The 26,812-nt window shown below is 49.8% G+C and overlaps 1 protein-coding gene across 1 annotated transcript in view; it reads right to left on the reverse strand.

Moving 5' to 3' along the window:
* LOC118233942 (semaphorin-6D-like) overlaps nt 1-26,812 on the reverse strand; it is a 146,511-nt gene that overhangs the window by 57,181 nt on the left and 62,518 nt on the right. Inside the window, exon 4 of the mRNA XM_035430109.1 lies at nt 9,313-9,503. The gene's annotated coding sequence lies outside the window, so the exon portion shown is untranslated. The remainder of the gene's footprint in view (nt 1-9,312; nt 9,504-26,812) is intronic.

The following is a 26,812-nucleotide window of genomic DNA, read 5'->3' on the forward strand; positions in this document are numbered from 1 at the left end:
GGGCGACATCGTCTCTTTAGGCCAATCATCGCATCCGCAGCCGGACCCTGCTCATTAAGGGGGACCAGACCACAGGGTGGATTTCACAGATCCTCCTTCCCTGGATAATCCCTGTCCCGGATAAATCCCCAAACCGATTAAGGGTCCCAGTCTTGCTAAGTCCCGGATCTAAGCGGGGTTTTGGTCATTTGGCCTCCTCATCCCTTCTTCCTCAGAGGGGGAGGGGAACCCATACCAGGACAGCCCTTTTGGTCCTTACAGGCAGACCAAACTGCGAGGGAACGCAGACAATCCCTTAATCCTGTGAACAGTAGGTTTTTTTTCTCCAAAATTCTAAGTCACTGTTCTAGAACTCCGTTGCTTTCAGTCCACAGTCAGTGATTGTGACATCAGCATTAGAATGTTCAGTTAGGAACATTCTAATCACACGCTCGCACCTTAAAGGGAACAAACCCCGCAGAACAGGCGTAGGGCTGAGTGGCGGAGCTCACTCTCATGCTCGGGAGAGCCGCAGGGCGTTTAGGTTCCTGTCGGCTCTCCCCGCTTAATTGACCAATTAGAGCAGCTAATTGCGCAGCTAAATCACTCGACCCGCCTTCGCGGTGCCTGATCCGGTCGGCGGTTTCGAGGCGATGAAGCGAACACAAAATGCGCCATGGTCCCCCCCCCCCCCCCCCCCCCCCCCCCGGGTACAGGAGAGAACGGAGATGGAGCAGAGGAAGAGCGGCGATACAAGGCCTTAATGAGGAAAACACCGGCAGACATCTACCCGCCTTTCTACAATACACACGGGGAGACATCTACCCGCCTTTCTAAAATACACACAGAGGAGACATCTACCCGCCTTTCTAAAATACACACGAGACATCTACCCGCCTTTCTAAAATACACACAGAGGAGACATCTACCCGCCTTTCTAAAATACACACAGGACATCTACCCGCCTTTCTAAAATACACACAGGACATCTACCCACCTTTCTAAAATATACACGGGACATCTACCCGCCTTTCTAAAATACACACAGGGAGACATCTACCCGCCTTTCTAAAATACACACAGAGGAGACATCTACCCGCCTTTCTAAAATACACACAGGACATCTACCTGCCTTTCTAAAATACACACAGGACATCTACCCGCCTTTCTAAAATACACACAGGGGAGACATCTACCCGCCTTTCTAAAATACACACAGAGGAGACATCTACCCGCCTTTCTAAAATACACACAGAGGAGACATCTACCCGCCTTTCTAAAATACACACAGGACATCTACCTGCCTTTCTAAAATACACACAGGACATCTACCCGCCTTTCTAAAATACACACAGGGGAGACATCTACCCGCCTTTCTAAAATACACACAGAGGAGACATCTACCCGCCTTTCTAAAATACACACAGGACATCTACCCGCCTTTCTAAAATACACACAGGACATCTACCCGCCTTTCTAAAATACACACAGAGGAGACATCTACCCGCCTTTCTAAAATACACACAGGGAGACATCTACCCGCCTTTCTAAAATACACACAGAGGAGACATCTACCCGCCTTTCTAAAATACACACGGGACATCTACCCGCCTTTCTAAAATACACACAGGACATCTACCCGCCTTTCTAAAATACACATGGGACATCTACCCGCCTTTCTAAAATACACACAGAGGAGACATCTACCCGCCTTTCTAAAATACACACAGAGGAGACATCTACCCGCCTTTCTAAAATACACACAGAGGAGACATCTACCCGCCTTTCTAAAATACACACAGAGGAGACATCTACCTGCCTTTCTAAAATACACACAGCGGAGACATCTACCTGCCTTTCTAAAATACACACAGAGGAGACATCTACCCGCCTTTCTAAAATACACACAGGGGAGACATCTACCCGCCTTTCTAAAATACACACAGGACATCTACCCACCTTTCTAAAACACACACAGGGGAGACATCTACCCGCCTTTCTAAAATACACACAGGACATCTACCCACCTTTCTAAAACACACACAGAGGAGACATCTACCCGCCTTTCTAAAATACACACAGAGGAGACATCTACTCGCCTTTCTAAAATACACACGGGACATCTACCCACCTTTCTACAATACACACAGAGGAGACATCTACCCGCCTTTCTAAAATACACACAGGGGAGACATCTACCCACCTTTCTAAAATACACACAGGGGAGACATCTACCCACCTTTCTAAAATACACACAGGGGAGACATCTACTCACCTTTCTAAAATACACACAGGGGAGACATCTACCCGCCTTTCTAAAATACACACAGAGGAGACATCTACCCGCCTTTCTAAAATATACACAGGGGAGACATCTACCCGCCTTTCTAAAATATACACAGGGGAGACATCTACCCGCCTTTCTAAAATACACACAGAGGAGACATCTACCCGCCTTTCTAAAATACACACAGCGGAGACATCTACCTGCCTTTCTAAAATACACACAGGACATCTACCTGCCTTTCTAAAATACACACAGAGGAGACATCTACCCGCCTTTCTAAAATATACACAGGGGAGACATCTACCCGCCTTTCTAAAATATACACAGGGGAGACATCTACCCGCCTTTCTAAAATACACACAGAGGAGACATCTACCCGCCTTTCTAAAATACACACAGCGGAGACATCTACCTGCCTTTCTAAAATACACACAGGACATCTACCTGCCTTTCTAAAATACACACAGAGGAGACATCTACCCGCCTTTCTAAAATACACACAGAGGAGACATCTACCCGCATTTCTAAAATACACACAGAGGAGACATCTACCCGCCTTTCTAAAATACACACAGGACATCTACCCACCTTTCTACAATACACACAGGGGAGACATCTACCTGCCTTTCTAAAATACACACAGCGGAGACATCTACCCGCCTTTCTAAAATACACACAGCGGAGACATCTACCCGCCTTTCTAAAATACACACTGGGGAGACATCTACCCACCTTTCTAAAATATACACGGGACATCTACCCACCTTTCTAAAATATACACAGGGGAGACATCTACCCGCCTTTCTAAAATACACACAGCGGAGACATCTACCCGCCTTTCTAAAATACACACGGGAGAGACATCTACCCGCCTTTCTAAAATACACACCGTAGAGACATCTACCCGCCTTTCTAAAATACACACAGGACATCTACCCGCCTTTCTAAAATACACACAGGACATCTACCCGCCTTTCTAAAATACACACGGGGGAGACATCTACCCGCATTTCTAAAATACACACGGGACATCTACCCGCCTTTCTAAAATACACACATGACATCTACCCGCCTTTCTAAAATACACACCGGGGGGACATCAGAGGCCTGAGCCGTGGGGAAGGACAGACAGACAGGGAAATGAAACCCAGGGGGAAAATACGCCACACACATGCTAATTAGCCCCGTCAGCGATGGAAATAAAAACAAATGAACACTGAGATTCTCTCTGAGTGACAGGGAGATGAGAGACAGAGTGTGTGAAAAAGAGGGAGAAAAAGAGAGAGAGAGAACGGTGTGTTTCTCAGGAGGCAGACCGTCTCTTTGACCCGGCGCTTTGATCGCACCTACGACAGGTGAGCAGAGGTGGCGGCAGGACCGTTTATAAAGGGTGGGCAGGGGGGGGTGAACATGCTCCAATCCCATCTCAGAGGCATTTCCCCCTATGTAGGAGGGGGTGGGGCATCACCCCTTCTGTAAGTGAGTATGTGTGTGTGTGTGTGTGTGTGTGCGTACGTGTGCGGGTGTGTGTGTGTGCGTACGTGTGCGGGTGTGTGTACTTAAGCGACACATTTTACTACGACACATTTACCTTTACATAGAGCAGGAATCTCAAACTCTAACCCTGGAGGGCTGCTGTGTCTGCTGGTTCTTGATGTGTTTAGGCACTGAAGTGGTTAATTTAAGGCATTGATTGGCTAAACACTTTCTCTCCAAACTGGCTGCCGATTGAAAGGAAACCACAAAAGCCTGCAGAGACTCTGGCCCTCCAGGACTGGAGTAGTTTAAGACCCCTGACAGAGAGAGACACTCTCTATCACTGACTTTATCACACCGACTCAATCAATCACCCAATCACTCACTCAGACTCACCCGATCACTCCGACTCACTCAATGATTCTGACTCACTCAATCAACCCGAGTCACTCAATAAATGGTAAATGGACTGCATTTATATAGCGCTTTTATCCAAAGCGCTTTACAATTGATGCCTCTCATTCGCCAGAGCAGTTAGGGGTTAGGTGTCTTGCTCAAGGACACTTCGACATGCCCAGGGCGGGGTGTGAACCGGCAACCCTCCGACTGCCAGACAATCAGTCTTACCTCCTGAGCTATGTCACTCCGACTCACTTAATCACTCCGACTCACTCAATCAGTCCGACTCAATCACACTGACTCACTCACACTGACTCAATCACTCCAACTCACTCAATCAATCCGACTCAATCACACTGACTCACTCACACTGACTCAATTACTCCAACTCAGTCACACTGACTCAATCACACTGACTTACTCACACTGACTCAATCAGTCCGACTCAATCACACTGACTCACTCACACTGACTCAATCACTCCAACTCACTCAATCAATCCGACTCAATCACACTGACTCACTCACACTGACTCAATTACTCCAACTCAGTCACACTGACTCAATCACACTGACTTACTCACACTGACTCAATCAGTCCGACTCACTCACACTGTCTCTCACTCTGACTCCCTTGGCACCGCCCCTACTGACTTTGGTTCCGGTTCCCCAGTTTACGGCCGGCCGCCGTCGTTGCTGGAGCCGGAGGCGGCAGATGGTCTAATTAAGCGTCTCTCGGGCCCATCGGCAGAAGAGAGGGGCTCACCATCGACCGCAGTGGCACCGGGTGCGTTTCCCAAACTGACCCCGCAGACGTGGAACACGCACAGGCAGAACTAATACGGAGCAGTGGAGGCTGTTACGGGTATGGGGGTTTGTGCCTTTTATGCAGACCTAGCGCTCCCCCCATTTTTCTTTGCAGAATCCTGTAACATTCCCCGCTGCCGCGCAGACTGCGTTTTATTTCAACGCGCAGAAATCCGCTACGGTTGGCGGCGTCTCGCGAAGCAGCAGCGCGGGGCCATCGCCGTTTGGCCGTCTCCCCCGGCGACGCGCCCGCAGAGAGAGGCTCAACTTCCCCCGGAGCGCCTGTCCGTCCCCGATCGGCAGGAGCGCCGCTCGCCCCCCAAATTAGCGGCCGCGGGCGAAAAAAACCCGCGCTTCAGAAAACCCGCGCTTCAGAAAACCCGGGCCGCTTCTGAGCGCAGAATCCCAGAGCGGTTGTAGGAAAGTTTTGCGGGTGAAGAAAAAAAAACCAAAATAAATCTCGACTTGATTTTTCAGGCTGAACTGACACGTTTATTTATTTATTTATCTATTTATTTCTGCGCAAAACTGTCTGAACCGCAGCTCGCTCATTCTGACAGCCGAAGCACAGCCGGGCTGACACTGATTGAGGAAAGTAAATATGATTTAGCGTTGCGAGTTGAGACGCACCTCGGCACACAGGCAGAAGGGCGGGGCTTTTACACGCTCGACTGAGATCCGACCACCGGTAAAACTGTCCAGGAGAGTTATTTGTGTCAATCAACGCGTCAGGTTGCGGTCCAGAACAAACAAAAAAAGAAAAACGAACAAAAAAGCTAAAATAAAACAAACGAAAATAGAAATAGCTCTGAGACTTTGCCAGTTGGAGTCCTAACAGCTCCACGGCCCACGCCGCCTTGCGAGGGACGGCTCTGAGTTGGACTCCAACCGCTTCACACCAATTTATATCACTTTTATTCAGAGTCGCTTTCTTGGCCCTGTTTTAACTGAGAAGTGAAAAAAGTTGGTGATGACAAATAGGTCACTCTTTTGAGCAAAAAAAGTACAGAGTGTTTCATGAAGGATTAAAGACTCCCTTCATTAACGTGACGTAACCTCTTTATAAATCATTCGTAACCTCTTTATAAATAATTTGTAACCTCTTTATAAATCATTCGTAACCCTTTCATAAATCATTAAGGGGCAAATGCAGTGCTTTTACGAGGAATGGCACAAAATGCATGTTACGTAAAAAAAAAAGAAAAAAAAAAAAAAAGAAAGAAATCTACTCTCAAATGTGACATAACACACGATGCGAATCGATTTAAGTTCAAAATAGCTCCAAAAAGGGTTCTGAATGATTGATAGCCATTCGGTGCTGAGGTAGGCCTTTCACAACTTCAAGGAAGGCATACCTTGTGTGAAAGCGTCTAAAAGAAACTAAATTAATAGGCTGAATCCACACACAAGAGGTAAACTGCAGAGAATCTCTATGCATGAGGATTCTGGCAGGGTGACAGCTGAGAGGGTTCAAAGGTCACGAGCCTCCAATCAAAAATACATTTCTGTAATTACTTAGAAGCTGAAATCATCAGAACTGCGAGGAAGCCGTGACCTAACAATGTGTGGGTCTTCACGCTTCAGTGAACCTGTGTCCTTTGTGTTGAAAGTGTGTGTAGGTGCGTGTTGTATGTGGGCGTACGAGCACACGTGATTCTGCGTGCGTCCTGAGGTATGTGACTGTGTAGGTGTTTGTGTTTGTACATGTACCTGTATGGACGTGGATGTGAGCGTGATGTCAATGAGAGCAGGAGTGTGTGTGCCTGTGTGTGTGTGTGTGTGTGTGTGTGTGTGCCTGTGTGTGCCTGTGTGTGTGTCTGTGTGTGTGCGTGTGTGTGTGCCTGTGTGCGTGTGTGTGCCTGTGTGTGTGTGTGTGTGTGCCTGTGTGTCTGTGTGTGTGCGTGTGTGTGCCTGTGTGTGCCTGTGTGTGTGTGTGTTAATGCTAGTGAGACTATTCCCGTTGCATTTGAGTGTATAACTCCAAAAGCAACAGTAACAAAGTGGTTATTTTTTCATTTCGTCTTTTTTGTTGTTGTTTTTTTAACAAGCATCAGCACTGCAGCATGTACCAACGGCGTCTGATCTGCGATCACAAAGCGATTTCCTCACTAAGCGATTTCCTCACGAAGCGATATCCTCACAAAGCGACATCCTCACACAGTGATATCCTCACAAAGCAGCTCGTTTTTTCCTTCACCAGCAGGAAAACAAATGCGAAACAAACGCACGGCTCATCTGCTCTAAGCGCTAAGAGACCCCGCCGCGCGGCTCGTCTGGGGCGACCAGGTGCCGGCGAAGGGGCAGCTCGTTTTCACGCACGCGCCCGTCTCGCTTCCCCCATCCGGGACGTAAAGGGGAGGGGGGTAATGGGGGGGTGATGTGCTCAGATAGAGGCACTATCCTCCCCAGCCCCTGCAAAGTGTTTACAGAAACACTGCAGAAATATGAATCACTGGCCTCATTCTTTGACCCGGACTGAAGATACACCTCTTCACTGTGTATTCTGAATCCCCCCCAAACCCCCCCACCTCCAGCACTCCTATCTAATGTAGTTAAAGGTTTTTACGGCTCAGGACGTTTGTACTGGATGAACGCTCGCGGTCGCAGGCCAGAATAAATTAGCGCAGGTTTAGCGCGTTAGCGACGCTGCGCACGCACTCACCGGTCTGGGGAATGTGATTAGTCAAGGCCAGCGGTACCGCTCGCGTAAATCAGCCAGGCCTACTTCTGTTCCCTCTCTCTGTGTCCGCACGGGCGGAGGGAGGGGCGGGGGGCTGAGGGAGGGCTGGGGGGGGGCGGAGAGAGGGCTGGGGGGGGGGGCGGGGAGAGGGCTGGGGGGGTCGGTGGGAGGGCTGGGGGGTGGAGAGAGGGCAGGAGGGGCGGTGAGAGGACTGGGGGGGGGCGGACAGAAGGCTGGGGTGGGTGGTGGGAGGACTGGGGGGGCGGGAAGAGGGCTGGGGGGGGGGGGGGGGAGAGGGCTGAGGGGGCCAGCCCAAAGAGATTCACGGGGTGGACACACAAGCCAAAATGGACCCCCCCTCCCCCGGTGCTGCGTGGGTGACAGGCGCTTTTATCGCCAGGGTGACGGCCGTCCCTGGGTGGCAAACAGAACGAGGTCTCGCCCCGTCTGTTTTTTCCGGCTCGTCAAAGCTGGCCGTGACCTCCCCCGCTTTTCACACTTTCCAACGGGACAGACTTCACCAGGCCCGGAGAGAGAGGGACAGAGAGAGGGAGGGAGGGGGAGAAAGAGAGGGAGGGATAGAGGGAGGGAGGGGGAGAAAGAGAGGGAGAGAGAGCGATAGAGAGAGGGAGGGAGGTGGAGAAAGAGAGAGGGAGGGAGGGGGAAAGAGAGAGAGATAGAGGGAGGGGGAGAAAGAGAGGGAGGGATAGAGGGAGGGAGGGGGAGAGAGAGAGAGGGATAGAGGGAGGGAGGGGGAGAGAGGGAGAGAGAGCGATAGAGAGAGGGAGGGAGATGGAGAAAGAGAGAGGGAGGGAGGGAGGGAGAGAAAGAGAGGGAGGGATAGAGGTTCTGTGAAAAAGGTTCTGTCACTTGGAAAACTATTACGTGACCAATGAAAACCGGCAGAAACACTGGTCTTGGCAAAACAAACCAATTCTGCACGTGCTCAGACCTGGTCCACTAGCATATGAAAGAGCAGCCAGTTACAGACACTGACACGGCTCACAGACAGCCCGGCTCACAGACGGCCCGGCTCACAGACGGCCCGGCTCACAGACAGCCCGGCTCACAGACAGCCCGGCTCACAGACAGCCCGGCTCACAGACAGCCCGGCTCACAGACAGCCCGGCTCACAGACAGGCCGGCTCACAGACAGGCCGGCTCACAGACAGGCCGGCTCACAGACAGCCCGGCTCGCAGGTAGCCTTAGCCGCTGGACCGGAGCCGTGCCTGTTAAAGTTCACCGGTTTGGAGACCGGCTCAGACTCCCTGCCCGCCGATCTCCACCGGCCGCTCTTCCCACCGGCTGTTCTTCCCAACGGCTGTTCTTCCCAACGGCTGTTCTTCGCGTGCGAATTCGGGGCTCTTAGAACGCAGCCCGCCCTTCTGACGGTTACCGTCACGCCTCGGATACCGCGGAGCGCGTCTCACATGCAGGGGGGGGGGGGGGTTTGGGGGGGGGAGAAGGACAGCAAAGAAGAGAGAGGGAGGGAGGGAGAGAAAAAGAGAGAAAGGAAGAGAGAGATGGAGAGAGAATGAGAGCAAGAAAAAGAGAGGGAGGGAGAGAGATATACATAGAGAGTGGAGGTGGGATAGATATAGGTATGGCTTTTGGAGCAATCAGGCAGTTCATTGCTTGATAACGATGCTCAGAACCATTTTGAACACATTTGGGCCATACTCACTGTACAAGTCTGTCAGATGTGATGGAAGGTGACGTTGTCCAATCAGACAGCTGCTCTCAGATTCCCTCTGAGTCTCATAGGGCGGTGGGGGATGGGCGTGGCTGTAGGGTGGAGCTGAGGTGGTAGCAGTCGGGTTTGTGGGGGAGGGGGGGTTGGACCCCCACAGAAGAGGTCAGATTCAGTCAGTGGTCCTGCAAAAAAAAACCCAGAAAGAAACAAATTAAAACAAATTCCAGGCTCCGCCCCCCCCGACATTAAAAAGACACGCTGCCACATCACCCAAACCGCAGAGGAGGGAGGACCGACACCCTGACAGCTCCACAAAAAACCAAAAAACTGTCCGAAGAGCCGTGACCGCCCAGTAACTCATAAAGCAGGAATGGGGCAGCAAAAGACCCCCCCAGCGAAATCTGCAGCCTGCCATCCTGACTGATGAGTGCAGCTCAGCTTTAAACAATTCCCATCTGCAGGAATCCCAAACACGCAGGTGACTCAACAGCCGCCCCCCCCCACCCCCCTCAGCCCCCCACAACCCCCGTACTCCCCCCATCCTCTCTCACTTATTCCTGAAAGACAACTCACTTACACATCACCCTGAGATCCAGCAGAAAAAAGTTTATGTATTTAAATTTCTTTTGACATAGCACAAGCGTCATGGATGAAAAAAACATGTTGGGATTTAATAATAATAATATTTTCAAACATATTATTTATTTTCTTTTTTATTGAATGTCCCGTGCACACTTGAATACTTATATGGTTCTTCACATTAAGACCAGAAACGCATATCCCCTACAGAGGACAAAAATGAATTGCCTGGTCTAAGGAGGACATCATCCTGATGTCCATCTCGGAACAACCTGAGTGCCAGAACCCTCACACCTCAGGGCCAAGTGGGAATCAGACCAACAACCACCTGGATAAAAAAAAGTCTCCAAACCTGGAGATATCAGAACTGCAAAGACTCTGTTCTGAAGACTTGCTCATTGTAAATATTACTTTTCCTGAATGTAATTTTTCTATTGGAGCTGTATGACATCTTTAACTACCGTATTTTAAAATCAGAAGTTATGTTTCCATGTTTATTGCTGTACCAGGCGCAGTCTTGTTCCTCTTTTAAGTCGGCTGCAACCAAACTTCCCCTCGGGAGTAATGAAGTCCTATCGATCGACCGCTTGATTATTGTCTTTAATTTACGACCTTGACGGCTGTTCCCCAAGGTCTGCTTTATCTCCGGAGTTTTTGTATGTGTGCTTAAACTTCCATCGCTTATCTTTATGGTTGACTTCTTTGCATTATATTAAAAGTTCTGTGAGAACCATGCATTGAAGGAAGCTTATAAATGAAGCCATTATTCACGGTGGCGTTAGAATTAGCATCGACTAGTGAAACACGCCGTCGCCATTATAGCTGCAGACCGGCTCCTTCTGAAACGGGACTTCTGCTTCGCTTTTCCAGGAACGTTCCGGACAAGCCGCGACCAATCGGCTGACAGCTCCCTTCTGGCAGACTCTCACGTCCCCGCGACGTCCCTGACTGTAGGGCTGGCGGGGGGGGGGGGGGGGGGGGGGGGGGGGAGTAATCCCGAATAATCTGCAGACACAGATGTAACGAGGCCCGCTGCTGACATCACTACTCCCAGTCAGAGTCACTGTGCGCTTATAACCGTATAATAAGCATGTAATAGCAATGTAGGTACAGGGCCAAAACTGCTATCAGGCATGTTCTATTCACTTACATCTGTGCCTGTTAATTACAATTATTCCTCTGGCTATTACCATGGTAATTATAATAAGAAAACAATGACGAAGATGAAAAAGATACATGAAGATTAACATAAAAGGATGATGATGAAGAAGAAGAGTAGAAGCTCGAAGCAGGCCGGAACAGACCGGTATGCCGCGCCGAGACTTCTACGTTTTGCAGTCACTGCATTGTAGTCCCTAACGATTAACTCAAGTGAGCCCACCCACTGACGCGTCACACAAATGGACTCCATTACCCAGCGGGTACCCGCTTTCTTGCCTTCTTGCTGCTTTTCCACCAAAGAAACTTTTCAATAGCTCAGTGTAAAAAAAAAAAGGTAAGTTCCGGAACAGTCTGTACCCAGACTTCTACGCTTTGCACATATGAGCACCAGCACTTATTGTCCTTTCCCCGCTTCATGTGCTGAGCAGGAGGAAGAGGATGAAGAGGAAGTAGAAGAAATAGCACTAAAACGCGCAATAAAACGACCACAAACCGTGAGAAGACACACATGAATTGTGTGGAAAGGATCATAAAAGGAGAAGGAGTCGGGGGTGTGGACGTTCTGAAAAAGCGCGGTAGTGCGGACATCGGTGATTGAAGGCTCAGGCGACACCGCCATCTGGCCCTGGGGGGGGTGGGGGGGGTGGAGCGGAGGGGGGGCGGGGTACGAGCGGGACGCCGGCGATGAGCGGATTTTAATACCCGTGAATGTCTTTTCACGGGGGCTTTATTAGTTCATTTATGCGCCCAACCCACTCCCCCCAAACCCCCCCCCCCCCCAGGACACGGTCTTCCTAAAATACGTCTTACCTTAACGAGCCGTGCGGTCGTTCAGACGCGGCTCATTGACTTAACGATCTCTGCACTCTTCCCTCTCCTCCGTCTACCGCATCTCTCTCTCTCTTTCACTCTCCTTCACCTGCGTTTCTCTCTCTCTACCTCTCCTTCTCCAGCCTCTCTCTCTCACCCTCTGTTCTTCTCCTGCCTCACTCTCCTTCTCTCATCTCTCTCACTCCTTTTCTGTATTTCTCTAGGTTTCTTTTTTCCCTGCCCTGCTCACCCCCTTTATTTCTCTCCATCTCAGTTTGATTTCTTCCCCATTTCTTCCTTTCCTCCTCATGCATCATCCTCCTGTTCCTTCCCTCTGTTTTCTTCTGTCCTCCTCAACTCTCCCTTGCTCCCTTCTTCCTCCCCTCCGCTTCAAACTGTCCCCCGGAGCAGTTTTATCTAGATTTGCTGTTTTTGTATCGCAACATCACCACACTATAACCCCCCCTCCCGACCCCGCCCCCGCCCCGTCCTGCCCACTGGCCATGGGAACGCCCACCCCCGCAGCGGGTTGATTAGAACCGCCAGGGGGTGGGATCCGGAGGCCGGCCTCTAATCGCGCTCCTAAATGGATAAATCGCCGCCATCAGGAGGAATTAATTATTCATTCACTCACGATTTGAAAAATTAAAAAAAAAAAAGACCAAATCTTCCCTGACGTCCCACGAGGCCAGCTCCCCCCTGATGTGTGCCGGGTATTCCGGTCGCGCGCGGGGGACGGATTTTATCGCTGCTCGCTGAGGTAAATGAGAGACTGCCGATCCCTCAGCGAGCTGCCAATTCAAACGTAACAAAAGCTATTACACGCACTTTCACAGGCGGCCAGGTTCAGTGCTTATAACCAGGTAATAACCATATAATAACCATGTAACTACATGGCTCATGAAGATGCCAAACCACTATTACACCTCAATGAATATTGAGTAGGAAATTCCAGACATCCCGACATCCTACCCCTCTGTACTCATTTTATACCCTACAGGCCACACAGTATTACAGGAGAGCCAGGGACTAGTTTACATTGTACAGGCCACACACAGTACTACAGGAGAGCCAGTGACTATTTTACAACCCACAGGCCACACACAGTACTACAGGGAGCCAGTGACTAGTTTACATTGTACAGGCCACACACAGTACTACAGGAGAGCCAGTGACTATTTTACACCCAACAGGCCACACACAGTACTACAGGAGTGCCAGTGACTATTTAACACCCAAAAGGCCACACACAGTACTACAGGAGAGCCAGTTGCTATTTTACACCCTGCAGACTACACAGTACTGTGGGAGAGCCAGTTACTATTTTACACCCTACAAGCCACACCCAGTACTAGACAGAAGATAGAGAAACACCAATGACCAGTAACTCTTAATGATACCAACTGGTAACTTGCAGGAGTCTGGTGCAATGGTGGTTGGAATGGTGTGTGTGTGAGTATGCATGTGTTTGTGTGTGCGTGCGTGCGTGTGCTTGTGCGTGAGCGTGTGTATGTGCATGTGTGAGTGCGTACATGTTTTGTGTGTGTGTGAGTGTGTGTGTGTGTGTTTGTGAGTGCGTACGTGTGTTTGTTAGTGTGTGTGCATGGGGGGGGCAACACCCTCTAAACCCCCTGTGTTCTCACTCCTCTCCCTCCTGCTCAGTGAGGACACGTCCTTCATGGTGGCAGTGGTGACTCAGTCTCAGGGTCGCTGGGTTCATTCCTTAAAGCGTTGACAGGATTACAGCGACGGATCAGCAGCTGTCGCCACCGCGACCTCTGACCCCAATCGCAAAGCCTCCCCTCGACAGAAGCACCCTGAGTTCTGATGCTGTCCCACACCCAGAGCCCCTAACCCCTAAAATCCCCATTCAGGAAGCCTAAACCCTTCCCATAATTCCCCTGGACAGGGTGCTTAACCTGTGGGACGACAGCAGGACAGGGGATAGCTTCAGAGAGCCGGCGAGGACGACTAGCGCACAGGCCTCAGGCCTGGGGCAAAACACATCAGAGAAACATCCAACTCTTTCATTCGCTTTCTACTGATAAATTGCCATGAAAAGCTGCTTTTTAGAAACAGGAAATGCAGAAAAATGAGGTAAAACCGAGCCTGACCCCCCCCCCCCCCACCCCCCCACCCCCCCCAAAAAAAGCAAGTATCCCCCACTGACCAAAAAAATTATCCCCCACTAACCAAATGACCAACTAGTTCCAGTACTAACTTACTACTAATCAGTTACTAACTGTACGATGAATCATATGGTAAGAAAGACTTTTTTCTGTTAATTGGTGGCAACATTTGAAAATGCTTGTTCTCAAACTATCAAACTGAGTGTAATCAGTTGGAATGTGACAGGCGTCTTAAAGACTGTATAACCTGCAAAGCTGCATGAGCTCGGCTGTGGAAGGAGGGGGAGGAGCATCCCCCTGATTATCCAGGTATGGGGGGGAAAGGGGGCTCAGCAGGTTCGAGTTGGGGCGAGAAAGGTTATCTGAGGTCAGGAAAAGTGTGTCAGTAAAATTAGTTCTGATTAATGTAATCAGGCTGCTTATTAATGGGGGGTATACCCCCCCTTTTCACCTCCCCCCCCCCACTATTGCCAGCATGAGAGGGAGAAACAGTGATTTATAGAGAAAGACTTTATCTTCCACAATTTACTAGGCCTACTTTTTTAATCATTCCTTCTCCACCTGAAATATGAGTCATTAGGAAAAATCTTGAGGTAGAACGTTCGCAGGATGAGGTGTTGCCAATGATATATCCCGCGCTGATTAAGATTTCCATTTAGCCTTATCTGCCCCCCCCCTCATCTACTTTACACCCAGGGGCTCAGAAACAACCTTTTTGTTGATGGGGATTGATAAAGACAATGGTTGCCAGGAGACCATGCTTAGCAGGTAAACAATAAACCCAGATGCAGCGCACTTTTAAATGACGTTAAGCTTTTTTTTAGCCACCCCGCCCCCCTCCCCCCCAAAAAAGAAAACATTACAAGCTGACAACAAGAAAAGGATCCACTGAGGAGCGCATTTCATTTAATTAAGAGAAGAATACGCCGCAGTGGCACATGAACTCATCCCACAGAAGAGATAAAACCCTATTTTCAAATTAAATGCGCACAAAAAAAGAGGAATAAACACAAAATAACTTTTGCTGTGTTTCAGACCACCCGATTCAAACGTGTAATCAAATAAAGCGGAACACAAACAGTCCAATTAACTTGGAAAATGGAACAGAGACAAAACAAAACAAGCAAAAAAAAAAAAACCAAAAACAAAACAAAACGCTACCGGTCATTATGTTCCCTGAAACGGCTGATTCTGGTACTTCATGAAAAGGCGGTTAATCGGGCGATGGTGCAAGCGGGAGTCCTGCCTCACGCTGGCCCGGAGCGGCTCGTTTCACGCCGTCAGCGCGTTTCGCTTAAAAGCGCGTTTCCGTGATTGTGTTTTCCGTGGCTCCGGCGGAGAGGTAAACGGCGGCCCCACCGTGCGCCGAACGCGCGGTTAATTTGCCTTTCCCCGCGTTCCCGCCTCCTCCGGCCTCGGCTCGATCACAAGGCGACGCGCGCTGCGAGCCACGGACGGACGTCTTTTTTTTTTAACGGGAAGCCCAGCTGGCGCCGGCATCTCCGCCTCGCGTTTCGGGACGCAGGCGTGATTTCGGAGAAAGAGCTCGCCTTGATGCCAATTACACTTTTGTGTTTTTTTTTTTTTTTAAAAGACGAAAAGGTAAGAAATAAAATGAAACGAAGCGCACCTGGTAATAAACGTACAGAGCCCCTAAAGGGACGTGGGTGAGAAATTTTTTAAAAATATTACAGCGTTCCCTCGCAAAAGTACTGCGAGAGAACCCAATAATATTTAATTTCTTTAGGGTCTCCGTATATAAACACGACAAGACGAAAGAAAAGTGTTTTTAAGGACCGGTGTAAAACCCAGCGCGCGTGCGGTAGAGGCGGGGGACGGACAGAGCGTGCTCAGTGGAGACAGGAGGATGACGGCGGCGCCGGCGGACGCTCTCCTCCTCCTCCTCCTCCGCAGCGGCGGGAGGCCTCGCGCCCGGCCACGCCGCGACAGGAACCAAATCCCACCGCCGCCGCCGTCGCTGGAACACATCAATCTCCACGGTTACCCTCGCCGCGTGAACACGGATCATTACTCAGAACGCCTTATTAGCCGGTATTATTCGGGTGTATGAAAACAATAATCCAAAACCGTGGGGGACGCTGCAGGGAGATAACCGTCGCCAAGAACCAGAAGACCTCTTTAATCAAGAAGTACAGTCAGCGCTTAAAAGGCGGCAAAAAGTGGAAACAGAGCAATTTCATCGGTATCATTTTTTTGGGAGTTCACTCGTAGGACAGGGTTGTGAGACTAACCTTGCATTTGCTCTTGTTGTTTATTTTCTTTAGATTCGTTGAAGGTAATGAAGCCTAAAAATGCCCCAGGTCCATTCATGACTTTAGGAAGTTGTCTTTGTTCAACATGCCGCAATGAACCTTCCCTGTAGCTCACAGAAATCTCAACAGCAGATATTCTCGGTGTAACATTCCAGAATGATCTCTGCATTGGTTCTGGAACCTTCTGGGTCCAAGATCCATTTTAGCAGTTAAGAATATGTAGGTGAATCTGTGACTCTCCAACCCTTATTAAGTTGTAAATGTTGAGTTTTTTTTATTACATATAATAATCTCACGTCTCACAAACGGCCCAGCCCCTCAGTGGGCCTCGAGGCACAGCTTGGCCAACACGTCGGCCTGATCGTGGCGGCGGCACGGATGGCGGTGGTCCTGCTAGGTATACATTTCCAGGCCCCCTGGACTAAAGACCACGGAGATTCAAATGATTCCCCTCTCTGTGCCTCCCCACTCACTCTCTCTCTTTCTCTTTCTCTTTCAGCCCCCCCACTTTCTCAATGTCACTCTCAGACTCTGCCTCTGCTCATACACACTCTCTCACACACACACACTCCCACACACTCACTCTCACACGCACACTCACACACACACACACACACAGAGTCACACACACACACGCACAGTCACACAAACTTGCACACACGCACAGTCACACACACTCGCACACACACGCACACACACACCCACACTCTCACACGCACACTCACACACACCCACAAGCACCATCGCGGCTCATCGCTACACAAGATGGAGGATCAGGGCCGATGTCTTGTTGGGGCAGAGCTTTCTTGTTGCACCCCCCCCCCCCCCCTCAAGAAAGACCGTGCTTCCAGATAAGAAGCAAGGGGATGATGGGCCACCCTTCTGATAATTACATCGGTTCCTCGTGTCTGAAGAATCGCCCAATTATTTCCCTTCTCCTTTTCTCCGTCCAGATTGAACAGAACTCAGAGACTGATGGAGGAATTACGGGTTGAATAAAAGGTCAATTAAGACCTAGAACTAGGGAACTAATTAAGCTAATTAAACGTCTCTTTCTGCAGTTATTAATAAAGGCACTGTGTGTTTAAAAAAAACTAAGGGAGAACATTTGGTTGGATGAAAAAAAAGTATTACATAAATAACATTGTTTTGTCTGAAAATTGCCTTCTTGCTTTATGAGTGACTTGTCAAGCACCAATCTTCCCCAGTGGTTAATTTTCATGTGGCCCCCTGAACGGTTTTTGAACCAAGTTTCAAATTAATGCCAGAGTCCCAACCGACTGGAACCATGTCAATTTGTATCCGAAATGACTGATAACTTATTTGAAAAACCTCTTTGCCGATCCCCTGGGAGTTCTCACTGAAATAACGACGTGGTCAGACAGCTCGCAAAAAGGTTGTTGTCTTGAGCTCATTGTGTTGCCAGGCGGACTGAGGACCACTTCTTCAGAGAATAAGTCATTATTTCTTTTGTTATAGCAAAGCGTGTTTAAACTGTTTAGCTACAGGTTGAACAGGAAATTAAAACAGGGCCATAATAATTAAACACTTCGGCAATGCTCTACTGAAATTTTGAAGGAAGAAAATCTGAACAAATTAAAACAAATTTCTCTTACTAATGAGATTTGTCTGTAATCAGTTTCTGGACAAAGTGACAGCCGTACCCATCACCGATCCAGAGCTGGTAACAGAATGTGTTAACTGAAGGGGAGGGGTTAGAGAAAAGGGGGGGGGGTTCTATCTACATCACAGGGGCCACAGTGTATATGTGATGCACTGACGCAATGTATAATAAAAATCTGGGGACATGAAAAAGGGTGAAAAGCCATAAAAAACGCCCAGGCAAAGGTTTTTTTATTTTTTTTGTGAGATCCAAGCTAAATATGAATTCAGGAGATAAACGCAAAAAAGTATTCACTGGGTAAAAACGGTCTGTGCTGAAATAGCCAATGGCAGGGATGTAACGGCGGGGAGAGGAAAGGAGGCGCCGAGCCTCCCGCTGCATTCAGACGCCCGCGGAGCGCACGACCTTCAGGAGCCGCACGACCTTCAGGAGCCGCGCGACCTTCAGGAGCCGCGCGGCCGACGCTTCCCGCCGCGACCGTGAACAAAGCCGGAACAATGGGCCGCCGCGTGGCGGAGGAGGAAGAGCGGGGGACATCCGGCCCCCCGCCCCCGCGTTTGGTCTGAGCACGCTCAGGTTCGGGGCGCCGACACGCCTTCGGGCGCGGAGTTATCTCGCCCCCACACACTTTCTGAGAAAGACGGCGGGTGTTTCCGGAGGCACGGGCGAAAGCCTCGGCTTATTTTCGCCCCGGCGTCGTCGAACAGTTCTTTGTTCCCCGCACGGGTTCCACTGAAGGGGACGACCGGCTGCCGCCCCCCCCACGGCTGTAGAGGCAGGTGGAGGACAGGCAGACAGGGACGTCCCACCCACGGCTGCGGAGGCGGGTGGAGGACAGGCAGACGGGGACGTCCCACGTGCGAGTGACGCCGAAACGTCGCCGGCGACCGCGTCTCCGAACAGCGGCCCGTGAGCCGCCAGCATTTCAGCGCCCATCAGGGAACCGGCGAGACGGCTAAGTCCTGCCATGTTTTGACAAGTTCCACACAGCAGCCTGTCAAACATCCCTCCCTCTCCCTCTGTTTCTTCCCCCATGTGCGTGCATTTCTTCTCTTTCGTTCTGCGAGAGCACGCTGATGTAATTTCATTTCAGAATGTATTTTTACAAACGCAAGTTTGACCTCAACCTAAGGAAGGTGTTTTTAATTATAAGGTACTTTCAAAATTCTAATTGTCTCTGTCTCTCGTTCTCTCTGTCTCTCTCCATCTCTCTCTCTCTCTGTCTGTCTTCTTTATGTATCTCTCTCTCTCTCTCTCTGTTAAGTGTAGCTGTATATATTCACTCTCTCTCTGTCTCTCTCTCTCTCTCCATGTTAAGTGTAGCCGTATATATTCACACACTCTCTCTGTCTCTCTCTCTGTTAAGTGTAGCTGTATATATTCACTGTCTCTCTCTCTCTCTCAAGTGTGTATATATTCACTCTGTCTCTCTCTCTGTTTCTCTCTCTCTCTCAAGTGTGTATATATTCACTCTGTCTCTCTGTCTCTGTCTCTCTCTCAAGTGTGTATATATTCACTCTGTCTCTCTCAGGTTGATAGGGTCGTAGATACGGTAGTTCACTGTTTGTCTCTTTTGCTCTGATGGTAGAATAGATATGCACGTTCTCTCTTTCACACCGTCCATCCCTTCCTCCAGGTAAGGGCACTGCGGACATAAATATTCTTTCTCTCCTTCCCTCTCACTCAAACACTCTATTCCCCTCTCTCTTGCTTTCTATCTTTCTTTCTCCTTCTCCTTCCCTCTCAGTCAATCTCTCCCCCCCTCTTTCCATCTCCCTCCCTACCTGTCCTTCCCTCTCACTCAATCTCTCTTTCTCTTTTCCCTCTCACTCAGTCTCTCTTTCTCTCCTTCCCTTCCCTCTCACTCAATCACTCTCTCTTGCTCTCCCTTACTCCCTCCCTCCCTCTCTCTTTCTCCTCTCCCTCTCTCCTCTCCCCCCCTCTCTCTTCCGCCCCCCCTCTCCTCCACTCCCCCCCCTCTCTCTCCCTCCTCAGGTGCTGGTACAGCAGCAGACGTGAAGGAAATAAAGAGCAGGAGGCCAGAGGGTGCTGAGCAGGACATTCTGAGACTGCTGGAAATAACCCAGAACACCCCCCCCCCCCACCACCCACCGCCCCCCAGCTCGCCCCCGCTCTTCTAGAGCAGCTGTGCTCTTTTAGAGCTTTCTGCCCAGTACCTGCTCACAAACACCCATGAAAAAAAACCTTCTGAGGCTTATCTGGATGAGGGGGTGCGGCCAGGGCGGGGTCCAGGGAGGTGCACCTGGATGGCAGGTAAACAGTCGCTACATTCCAGGCACCTGCGTATGCGAGTGGGATGTCCCAACCCCCCCCCCCCCCACTTCGACCTTTCCCCAAATCAGCTGGCCCAGGTGAGCTCCGACAGCGCCCAGGTATGACGTTGCTATCGGCAACGGCAGTCCCAAGAGCTCAGGAATGGAAAGTGAAAGCGAGCGGCTTGGTCTGCAAAGGCAGGCCAGGCCTATATGCCTGAGGCTCACGTTTCCGCTCGGTCCTCAACTGCCTTTGCCTGGGAGTCCGTGGTGAGGAGATTACCTTTGGGTTCCTTTGGTCACAAACACTGGCTACCACAGGCAGTATAATGGGTATGGAACTGGTGTTGTAACCTAAATGTCACAGGTTCGATTCCCAGGTAGGACACCGCCGTTGTACCCTTGAGCAAGGCACTTAACCTGCACTGTATATATCCAGCTGTATAAATGGATGCAATGTAAATGCTGTATGTAAAGGTTGTGTAAGTCACTCTGGATATGCTAATGTAATGTCCCAGTTATGAACATTAGTAAATATAGTTATCCGCTAGCCGGTGCTAGCTCTATCCGCTAATATTGCCTGGCGCGCAGGCAGCACAGCCATCACTTGCAGGCTGGCTCTTTGAACGAGAGCGCTCAATGATCACAGATTCTTCCGGAGAACAAAATAAAGTGCTTAAAAGGAACAGGCCGACCTCAGTTAGCATCGCTGTGCACCGCTGCCCCCGTCTCTGTCTCTGTTTCCCCCTCAATTCATTGGCCTGGAAAACGGCTGCTACTACTGCGAGCGCCACTCGACCAAAAAAAAACAAGAACACCCAGAATATCATCCAAAATCTGCGATGGGACACATGCGAAAATTCCCAGCTGGCTAACAGTGCAACTACGCCAATCGAAGTTGCCATAACTGTAGCATTTGCAGACGCATTTTTACAGCTGATTACGAGCTGGCTTTGAACCGCCGGTGTGCTCAGACTGGCTGGAACTCCACACGCACCATTTGTGCGGAATGTGAAAGACGTTATCAGATTGACACGGCCATTAACAGCCTGACAAACCATAGCCCAACACAAAAAAAAAAACAAAAGAAAAAAACAACACCAATCCTGTTTTTCAAAAAGGGGCGGATGTTGTGACTCTTTCTACCTCTCTGTCTCTTCTTCCTCTTCCTTTATTGACAAACATGCAGCTTTGCGGCAGACAGAATCCCTCCCCTCCCCTCCCATACAGGTCAGTGATTGGCTGCTCAAGAGGGAGAAGTCTGTCAGGTTTTAAACTCTGGCATAACAAAGTCAACGTGTCTGATAGTCTTGCGTTGTATTTTTTGTTTTTATTTTGCAGCAGTCGTCGCTTGTTTAACCCGCGATATGATAACAACAGCTTTAAGAGTCTCAGTGAGACTGTAGCTTCTTTCCCCAGGGTGAAAGGTCACTTTCTGCCTAGGGGTGAAAGGTCACCCTCCAGCCAGGTTTTCTGGGAGAGTCCACTTAACGGGCCATGTGCCATTCAGTGAGCTGGAGTGTAAATTATCCCAAAATCCCGTAACCCCCCTTCCTCCCCCCCACCCCACCAACCCTCTCTTGGGTGTAAAACCACAAGCCGGTCCTGGGGTTTTGGAATGCGGTCGTAAATAGAGGTCAAACATCCGCCATTTGTTAACAGAACTGAGCGGGCAGGGTGAGGGGTGAGGGGTGGGGGGTGAGGGGTGGGGGTGGGGGGGTGGTGGTGGTGGTTTGGGGCGTGGGAGGGGGTAATGCGGACCACGCTACTGAGTCACCCTTCGTGCACGAGCGCCACATCTCAACACTCTGACTCAACGCGCCCGCACAGCGGCGAGCCTCCGGGTGCCCAGTGACATCACCGGCGCGGTTACAGGTGTCGAGGGCTCCGACGGCAACAGCGCCAAACAGCAGCTAAACAAACACCAGGAACTTCCTGCAGGTAATGCACACTTCCTGTCTGGAGACGCATAGCAGAAAAAAATGGCCTTGTTCTTTAGGGAAAAGGGAGGATTTTACTCCCTTTACAAAAAAAATAAACCCCAGTCAGCGTTCCCCTTTCCGCGCGCGGGACGTGCTGACCGGGTCGCTTATCAGCGGCAGCGGTAAACAAGCGCGGGACAGGAAGTGCGGCTGAAACGCGCTCGCGACAGCACGCCCAGGCGGGCGGCCTCTTTTCACGGCGCCGCGGCTCCAGTCTCAGGCTAAGGCTCCATTTTCTTTCCTTTTTTTCCCTCTCTCCCCACTTAAAATTCCAAAAGCGTGCCGTTTCGCCGCAGTGAAAATATACAGCTAGACGGCGGGAACTGACCTGACGTTTTCCCAACACCCTGTAGAGAGCTGACACCCCTGAGCCACCGCTACTTAAGACAATCTTCACCAGCAGTGAGCAGGACAGCCTGAAAGCGCCGCGAAATATACCAACTATCCCTTCTTGTGCCCAGGTTATGGTCGAGATTCGACTTGTTTTTATTTATTTTCTTTGGAGTCCCCCGATGAGAGAGATTGGGATGAGCTTTTGCAGTTAAGCGAGATTTGAGCAGCTCAGTAGGCAGCCCCTCCCTCTGCAGTAGAATCAATACTAATGGTCTATGACTGCTAATGGTGGCAGTGCTAACAACTTAGCATCGCCAAAAGCCTAGCAATGCTAACGGCCTAGCATCGCCAACAGCCTAGCAACGCTAACGGCCTAGCATCGCCAACAGCCTAGCAACGCTAACGGCCTAGCAATGCTTACAGCCTAGCGTCACTAACGCCTAAGCAATGCTAACGGCCTAGTGCTGCTAATAGCACTAGTAGCCTAGCATAGCTCATGGCGATAATGGTGGGAGCTCTATCGGGCTGGTAGCGCTGAAGGCACGGTAGCAGGCCCAGTGGAAAGCCGGTGGCTGTCTCTGTACCCTAGCGGGCCTGAGATACCAGCAGATTTATTGGCTGTTTAACACTTGGCGCTGACAGATCTCCACGGCCCTGGAAGTGGCCTCCGGGTTTAGCTCATGTTTTTCCTCGCTCTCTCTCTCTCTCTCTCTCTCTCGTTCCCTCTCTTCCTGACTCATTGTTTTCCTGCTCTCAGCAGGAGGGGTGGGGGGGTGGGGGGGAGAGGATTTTTTTTCTCTATCAGCTAAAACAGTTTGTTTAAGGCTTTCCATTCACAGCACCAGGGACACTCGGCCAGCCAATCGGGATACACCGTCTAACCTGGGAACCTGCTCCGATTGGTTAGCCTGCTCTTCCAGGTCCAGTTCCAGAAAATGACACACAACCAGCGATCCAGAGTTTCTCCCAATGCAGCTTGGCTATGCAGCTAAGACCGGTCGGTCAGCTGAAGCCCTGCGGGACGTTAAGTCTGATGACGTCTCACATCCGGCCACATCACGCAAACGCAAAGCATCAGGGGGTGTTAAAAAAGGCTTAAACCATTCCATACATCCCCGAGGGAAGGACTGACCGGCATGCGTTCTCCTGCTCACTGACTGAGCAACGTCTGTCAGTTGCGAACCTGTTCACCAAAACGGTAAAGTTGGCGGACCGAAAACCAACCAACATTTTTCTTCTGTCGACCAATCAGCTTTGACCCTAGAAATGTCAATATTAGGGCTTTATTTTTTTTTACACAAATCACTAGACTTGTTGAAATACTTACACAATATAAGCAGAGAACTTACCATCGTGCCACACAATACCCAGCATGCATCACTGTGCATTAGATTGCAATACATAAGAGCTGACGCTCTTATCCAGACAATAAGAAGACAAGCAACAGTCACCCCAGAGGTGGGAGGTACGGAACATAATCACAAATGCCAAATGTCAAAACCTCAGATTGACTGAAAACTAGCTAAACCTGTTAGGGGCGTGATACTTGAGGATTACACAATGGCAAAGTACAATAGGTAGAACTCAACAAAACATTGCATTGCAAAACATATATATCATTTATTTATTTATTTTTAAACAAACAATGTAACAACAAAATAGAAGTGCAATCGAAAGGAAATAATCACAGCCACAGCAGTCAAGTCATAGGAAGGAGCCTGACTCAACGACAAGCTTTTAAACTGCCAATCATGGCAAGATCGCTCTTGATCGCTTTGCGTTCTTAATTAACACGCGTGTCACTGCAAACAGGCTTCGCCCATCCATTTCCTTGTTCATTTATAAACAAGGCTGTATCAGCTGATATAAAGACTGTAATCAAAACAAACAAAACAAAACAAAATGGGCTTTATAGTCAAGACTCATCCATCCTCTTTGTCATCATCAACGTTACTGAATGAAACCCAATCTGTAAAATCATCTGAGGGGACAGTGTTAATTTGCCAGACTACATCCAATCAAGTGAAGAGGCTAGAATGAGCTGCTGCTGTGATCTTTATTTAAATCAGCAGACTTGTTAATCAGGTAAAAATAATTTTAAAAAGACAGAACACCTAGAAGTTTAAAACCTCCATTTTACTCTCAACCATTTCAATGTCGTTTTTAACCCTGAAAGGTTTGGGATCACAAAAATGTGATGAGAATGTTCTTAATTGAAAATTATAGTTCTGATGGAGTTCTAGAACACCGATTTAGAATCTTAAAAAATCATTCAAGAAAGCTTGTGGAAGGAATGTATTTCAATGGAAAAGACTATTGCCAAAGACCTTTTGAATAAAGCACTTAAAAAAGAAAGCAGTGCTGTAAAAGTTTTCTTTATGAGAAAGAAATGATGAGGACTAGCGAAAGCTGAACAGGCCTTGCGTACCAGTCGTTAGGACGCTGGTTTCTCTTCACCATGCGTCACCAACTACCCTCCTGATCTACATTTACAGGGAGCTAAAGGCCACAGACTCCGGAATGGTTCTAGCACTGATGAGCGCCAACCTAGCTTTGAATCACAACACCTCCACCACTGTACGTATCCCTTCAGCCTGCATATCCTGTTTGCCTTCTGCCTCACGGGAAAAAACAAAACAAAAACTGGGTAGTTTGCAAGAACGAGCGAAATTCTTTCTTAAAATAACACATTTCGCAAGAGCGTGAGAGAGAGAGAGTAGAGAGAGCAAATGAATGGTGTTCAGGCACACGGGGTGACAGACCGACAGAGGAGAAGAGCGATATGTAATTGTTATTATGACAGCCCGTATTCACGTTCACGTCTTACAGCAGTGGCGGCACGTTAAATACAAAAATCGTATTTATTTATAGACGCAGTCGTCGCCTGCAGTGTCTGTGCTCGGGTGCAATATTGCGCCTTCCGTGTTTCACGTGCCCATCGGCACACGCGTCAAAAATGAGTTAAATACCAAATGAAAAATGACGAGAGAGGAGAGAGAAAGAAAGAAAGAAAAGAAAACAGGAAGAATCGCTACGCTGCGGCATCACACCAGAGCAGACTCAGGTGGGAGCCAAGAAAGAGTCAATATTTATTGAGAGAGAGGGAAGTTGGGGGAGGGGAGGGGGGCGGGCGGGGTTGGCAAGGTGATGGGGGGGGGGTGACCGCGAGTGGCAGGGGGGCATTGATTACATCTGACGCGTGCCACACCGGGGCCTGGCTCTGTACATCCGAGGGCCGACTCAGAGTTCCCCCTCCCAACCCACCCCCCACGTCGATTGTCTGATCGGGCTGGGCTCTCCGCATGGGCTTCAAAGCGTTGGCTCGTACCGTGGAGCTCGACAGCGGGGATGAAAGAGAGACTGCGGCTAACCGCAGGTCGGGGGTGGGGGGGGTGGGGGGGGACAGGGGGGTGAGGCTGTCACCTGCTGCTCCAGGATTACTCTGCCTCTGTGGAAGCCAGTGTGAGGTTTACTGTCCACCTGCTCAGCTTCAGAGGGATAGGGATTCATCCCCTCAAGGGCAACAGTGCCTGCAGGGCTACTCAACCCTGGTCCTGGAGAGCAACAGTGCCTGTAGGGCTACTCAACCCTAGCCCAAGAGGGTTACAGTGCCTGTAGGGCTACTCAACCCTAGCCCAAGAGGGTTACAGTGTCTGTAGGGCTACTCAACCCTAGCCCAAGAGGGTTACAGTGCCTGTAGGGCTACTCAACCCTAGCCCAAGAGGGTTACAGTGTCTGTAGGGCTACTCAACCCTAGCCCAAGAGGGTTACAGTGTCTGTAGGGCTACTCAATCCTAGCCCAAGAGGGTTACAGTGCCTGTAGGGCTACTCAACCCTAGCCCAAGAGGGTTACAGTGCCTGTAGGGCTAATCAACCCTGGTCCTGGAGAGCAACAGTGCCTGTAGGGCTACTCAACCCTAGCCCAAGAGGGTTACAGTGTCTGTAGGGCTACTCAATCCTAGCCCAAGAGGGTTACAGTGCCTGGAGGGCTACTCAACCCTAGCCCAAGAGGGTTACAGTGCCTGTAGGGCTACTCAACCCTAGCCCAAGAGGGTTACAGTGCCTGCAGGGCTACTCAACCCTGGTCCTGGAGAGCAACAGTGCATGTACATAACCCTGATCCTAGAGGACCAACATGTCTGTAGGGCTACTTAACCCTGATTTTAAAGGGCCATAGTGCCTGAAGAGTTATATAACCATGGTCTTGTAGCACTTGTAGCACTTGTAGCACGTGTAGCACTTGTAGCACGTGTAGCACGTGTAGCACTTGTAGCACGTGTAGCACGTGTAGCACTTGTAGCACGTGTAGCACTACACCAACCCAGTT

The sequence above is a fragment of the Anguilla anguilla genome, chromosome 8 (genome assembly GCF_013347855.1).
Source record: "Anguilla anguilla isolate fAngAng1 chromosome 8, fAngAng1.pri, whole genome shotgun sequence".
In the NCBI taxonomy this organism is placed as follows: Eukaryota; Metazoa; Chordata; class Actinopteri; order Anguilliformes; family Anguillidae; genus Anguilla; species Anguilla anguilla.